We start from the raw sequence: 6,097 nt of genomic DNA, 5'->3' as shown, positions 1-6,097 counted from the left end.
GAATATGATTAATTTTGCTAAAAGTACGCGAACACTTCCCATGCATTTTCATTGTGCTAAGCTAACTGGCTGTCAGCTTGTTCCCTGGATCTCAGGTCCCTAATGCTCTTCTTGACTGTCTTTTTATGAGGATGGATAATAATTGTATTTCTCCAAAATGTTGGTGTGTTTCTTTAAAATGGTTTTTATGGAACAAAGCACTTTATGTTTTTAACATCAGTATTTTAGTATTACCCCCTACGTTTTTTTGTTTTAATCAGTTACCAAATTGACTATTTAGGATGTTTATCCAAAAACAAAGGGATGCTTTATTGTTTACATGTCAGAAATATAAGGTCGATGTTTTCATATACAATGTACTATTTATACTGTAACTTTATTTATTCATGGAATTCACACGTACCCAGTATGCTCTGTAAAGAGTTGGTTAGCCAGACGTTAACTTTAATTACAAGACTTTTGAGTACATATAAAAAGCCTTTTAATTATGTCTGTTAGGGTTAGACTCAAGGTTACGGTTAAGGCTACATAGCATCTGCTTGAAAATGAAACACTATGGAATTGTTGCCTCAAGAGAGAGAAAGAGAGAGAGAGAGAGAGAGAGAGAAAATATGTATTTACATTTTTTTAGAAGCTACAAGACTGATTCTGAGAAGCTTAGTCGAGGTTGATGGAGAAAAAGATTAGGAAAGTAAAATGGAAAGGAATTAAGTCTGACTAGTTCTGATACACTTCTTTTTTTCTTTTTTTTTACTCCCAGAACTGCGTGTTTGTAGGCAGCTATACTGAGACCACAAGCTCGCATTTTACACTTCCCAGTAAGAACAACTCTGTTGTCAAGGAGAGAAAATCAACTCCGTGAGTCTTTTCTCCGACACTTTCGGCATCTTTGCTGAATCAGTGACTCTTAAGTCACTTTTAAGATCCTCGTCAAACAATGATGCAACTCCTTTTCTTTACAACATGAAATTTAATCCTGCTGTTTTACGCCATTAATGCATTTGATGTGTTCGGCTTATTGTCCTCGGCGGTTAAAGATGTTTTTTTTTTCTTAAGGACTGTTTTCAAGGCATGTTGTGGAAAGGACACGTCACTCTTAGAGACGACTTAATGAATTCCTTCAGCAGTCTTTCTCCAGGGGCGGTCGGTGATGAGGGATTGGAACAAATTGTAGCTTTGAAAAAAAAAAAAAAATTACATAAGCATTCACACCTGCATTTTGAAAGCCAATTTTTGGAGAATTAGAATTGAAAGACTTGTAAGGAATGTTTGCTGATGTGCTTATGTACAGTTGTTTTGACACATGATTATGTTATTTAAAGTTGTGCCCCATTCTGTATCATCAGTTCACATTCATCAATACTGCATAGCGTTGGGATACATTTTCAATGGCCAGTTCTGCTTTAATCTGTCTGTCAAGCTGAGAGTGTGAGCTCCAGGGTGCTTATGTACTATCATATTCATAGAAAGCTGTGCTCTCAGGGACCTCATCAAAAGTGTAAAAAAAGAAAAAAGAAAAAAAAAGAAAGGACATTTCACGATGTGATTTTCGTTGCTTTTAACTGTGAAGCATACTGACACCTAATGAACCGCCGCTGGTTTTTTGTTTTTGTTTTTGTTTTTGTCAGTCGGCTTACAAAAATGAATCTGTACCCTCTTTTTAAAATTTTTTTTTTTTTTTTTAAAGCATGAAGGCGCAGAGTTTAGTTACGCTCGTCCTTGAAGAAACTCTGGGATAACTGTGGATAGACACTGGCTGAGGCAAATTTCAGTGAGAAGAACAAATCACAAACCATTCATTCATCATTACTGTGAATCAATAAAACTTCATCACACTCTAAGCCGTCCTCTGCTTCCTGCCTCCTCCTTGTTAATGCTGTGGAATATTTTCTGATGAAAAAGGAGCTCAAACCAAATGTTTTCTCAGAAACACAATCGATGCTGCACAGATACTGTACGGACACTTTCCTTCCACCTGAGTGAAGAACTGCTCAGACCTGAGTTATGGCTTTTAGACACAAAATCTGAACAATTGTTATCTCCTATTTCCTCCTTCGATGGATATTTCTACTGATAGAGCTCAAATACGTTGTTTTTACTTTTGCAGTATCTCCCGGTCTATGTTCTCTGCTGCCTCGCTGTCTTCAGTTACTTTTAGAAGCAGCTCCCTGTTGTCATCAGTCCAAGCACAGCATTGCTGTTCTCCATGCAGTATTTTCTCCAAATAATAAAAAAAACAGCAACAAAAACCCCAAAAACTGAGAAGACAATCCACTTCCTTGCATCACCTTCACGCACATATCCAGTGTAGAGGAATGTGATGTGCATTTTCCAGACTGAAATAGTGCCAAAAAGCATGCGTGGACTGAGATAGTTCTTATTTGAAAACAAAACCATTTTACTGTGGATATGTTTTCCAAAAATTGCTAAGCCAAAGTCAACCCTTTCATGCTGTTAGTTTCTACATCTAAATCCTTTTCAAACATCGCTCTCCTCATGAGAGCCATGGAGTAGCTAAAACCACGAAAAAGTGTATCAAACCTGCTTGAGGTGAAGAGAATTAATCAACGATGTCTGGAAAAGAAATTTACTCTTAACAAAAGTCGGATTTGATCACAGCTGAAAAATCCACCCAGAAAGAAAACAGAGGCGCTGTGAAGTGGTCAGCAGAGAAGATGAAAGAGCTGCTGAGCAAACACAGAAGGAGAACATCAAAGTGGAGCACCTGGTTTCACAGGATGGGCTCACACACCTTCAGTAGCCTTCCACATCCAGCATTGTAAATATGTGCAAGAATTCTGTTTACCCCAAGAGAGTAATCTTTCTTTTTCCCATAAAAAAAGGTTTCAGTTCCCAGTTAACTTCTAGGAAAAGAGCAACACTTGGGTCACTGGCATTCACTCGTTCGTTTTAAGAGAACTCGTACGTCATATGGATATTGCGCATGTGCTTGTCAAGATGAACTGGAATAGTGGAGAGAAAAAGAAATTTGAGAGACAGAACTGCTCATAAACACTCAGCAGTGCCGTTCTCATTTTATCCTCACGGGCCCACTTCCTGTTTGCAGCCGATGTTTTTATTCAGGAGGCCCCCTGCAACCCCGCCCTGACCTGATGGGGACCACAAACAACCCCACAATGGAGACTGTGTGTACTCTGTGAATGACAGACCTGTCCATACAAGCTTCAAGGAATCCCCCCCCCCCCTTTCACCCTGTCAAATGGCTGTCATCTCTTTTGGAAGCAGTGTTCCATGGACCATGAGGCAGACAGACACGGGGAGGCGATTTAGTGATGAAACATCAGATTGTTGAGGAGGAATGTCTTTACTGAGAAATGTCTGGCAACACTTTGTGCTGCTTTGAGACAAAAAAAAAAAAATTGAAGGTGATTCCAGGTCAGGTTTCACCTCCAACGATGTTCAATTGATCAATCAGACTTAATTCGAATGGCACTTTACCTAAAATTTGCACGACAATAAAGAAAGAAATGAAATGAACAAACAATACCCGAACCCCTTTGTGTTCTGGATTAAATCACTGACATATTAAAAACAGGACTTGAGTAAACGCAATGAGGATACAAATAAAAAAAAGAAATAGAAAGAAAAAGAAAAAATTGAGAAAATATTTTTTGTTGTGAAACGGTACTAAAAGAGAGAGTAAAAAACACAGGTTAGAGGAAAAAAATATCCAAATCAATATGTATGAAAGAGGGAAGAAGAAGCAAAGTCATTGGAATCAGAATTAAAAGGAAGAAACTAGTTTTTATATAAAATCATAAAATTAGCATAAAAAAGGCTGACATGTAGAATTCAACAGCAATTTCGACAGGTAAAATACACAACATTCAATTTAAACCTACGTTAAAAAGGTAGATCTGAAGTTTGTGTTGAAAAATTGTATTCTCTGCGTCTCTTGCAATTATTTTATTTTGACGTGTTTCCATGTGGATCATAAATGGGCCACCTGATGATGAATAAATCAGAGCCTAACTCACCACATGGAACTGTTAATATTTACTGGTAAAGGGATGCTCTCCTCAGTAATATATGTCCCATCCTGCAGAGACAAAAACACATTAAGAGACACATTCAATTTCCATGTCTGGACCATTAGGGAAGTAATAGACAGTGAGATGTAATGACTTACAGAGCATGTTTGTGAATTAGTGAAATAATCTAACTCCGTATTGTTTGCCTGTGAGTGAAAGTGTCATTATGTGTATGCATGTGCTCGCTCACGTACACCCCCCAACCCCCCATCCCCTCCTCCTCTCCCCTGCAAGGTTTACTGCAAAACAGCCCTGTGAGAGAGTACACATGCTCTGCCCAGTCTCCGTACTGCACCCTGACAATTACTGCTATATATACTACCCCAAATGAGAGCCATGAACCGGCGTGATTATAGGGTGGAGCAGAAGAGATGTGGGAGGGGGGGGGGGGGGGGGGACCGGTGAAGAAATGGGTTGAGTAGAGAGAAAGAGACAGAGAGAGAGAGAGAGAGAGAGAGAGAGAGAGAGAGAGAGAGAGAGAGAGAGAGAGAGAGAAGGGAGACAGGCAATACATGAGGATGTGACTAAAGTCTGCTGTTAATTGTATCGTGTTTCATAAATCACAGTGTTTCATGGCAGCTTACATTTTAGCCTCTTTTTTGAAATAGTGAATGATTAAATTAAAGGGCTGAGATGAGCATGCAAGAATGAGATGCATCCTGTAGACTTTTATGTGTGTATGTGTGTGAGTGTGTGTGTGTGTGTGTGTGTGTGCGTAAGAATTCAAGACGATGACCTCTGTCTGGATGTTTCACCTCGATAAATTACACAGAAGAGTTTTAGATGCCAGGAAATGTTGTGTGGCTGGACCAAGGGTAAAGAAGTGCTGCCCTCTTCTGGAGGTGAGGAGAACCAAACGAATGGACTGTGATTGAACAACAATTCCTCACTGGGTTTACATGGACTCTACCCTTCCAGTAATTGTCAGAATAATAGACCCATTGAGTTTAAATGCCTCATGTAACCATCTCAGATTGACTTTAAACCTTTGTTAACCTGTTCAATGGCGAGTTATTAACTATGTATAAAAGCTCAATCTGGTCATTCTCTCTTTTTGGAATAAATATATTCTCTCCCTCTCTGTGTTTACCTAACGTAGGTGAAGGGAGTGAAAAATACCTGGTGGGACCTACAACATTTTTGCATCAGACCATATGAGATTAAAAATTCAGTGGTTGAAAGACAGGAGTTCTTCAGTTAAACAGAAATACCAGTATTGTTACTGCAAACAACCTCAAAATTATATTGACAGCCACTTATTTCTCTGGCAGGCATGTTACCATGGTTACGAAAGCCGAAATCTCTTTGAGCAAATCAGAATGTTCTGTTTAAACTGTTTGGGGCATGTAATCACACATTTCATCCAACCACTTCATTTAATTTCCATTTAAATGATTAAAGCAATAGCTCACCCACAAATGGTATGTTGCCTCGGACATTTTCTCTCCCGTATTTCTGCAAATAATGGCAAACAACAGCAAAACTGCGAAAAAAACCCTCAACTGTGTATAATTTACACTTTCTGTATCCGACTTTATGCTTCGTAATCCACATTTTGATCTGAGCTAAAAACCAACTAACTAGAACCAGTTTATTTATACCTATATGGACTCATTTATGACCTTTCTTATTCTGTGTTTTCCTTAGTTTCAAGGTTGTTTTCCTGTTTTATTTTTGAAACTCACCCCCTCGTGTATCTGTTCTTCCTGTCATTGTCTTTTTTAAAGTGAATCACTTGTCGTCCATTGATCAGACCTCAACAGTTACAGCCTTGCGCCCAGTTTTTCTCACGCTCTCACACCTGTTTCTTGTTGTGTCATGAGTGGTGTCTGTATTTAAGTTTGTCATGTCTGTATTTTTTTGTCTGCAAGTCCAGCTTTCATCTGACTTTCATCAAGTCCTAATTGCTTCCCTATGTCTTTGTTGGCTCCAGTTCCACCACGCACCTGATATGTAAGGATGGATAAAGAAGGTGTGGATTAAATGGAATGGCGTCCTTCAGAGTTTGTTGACTAACATTTTGGACTTTTTTTGTTTTATTCTGT

Source organism: Aulostomus chinensis, chromosome 16, assembly GCF_037954235.1.
Source record: "Aulostomus chinensis isolate RoL2024-O1b breed Wild chromosome 16, RoL_Achi_v1.0, whole genome shotgun sequence".
In the NCBI taxonomy this organism is placed as follows: Eukaryota; Metazoa; Chordata; class Actinopteri; order Syngnathiformes; family Aulostomidae; genus Aulostomus; species Aulostomus chinensis.
Note: the sequence above shows the minus strand (reverse complement) of the source record.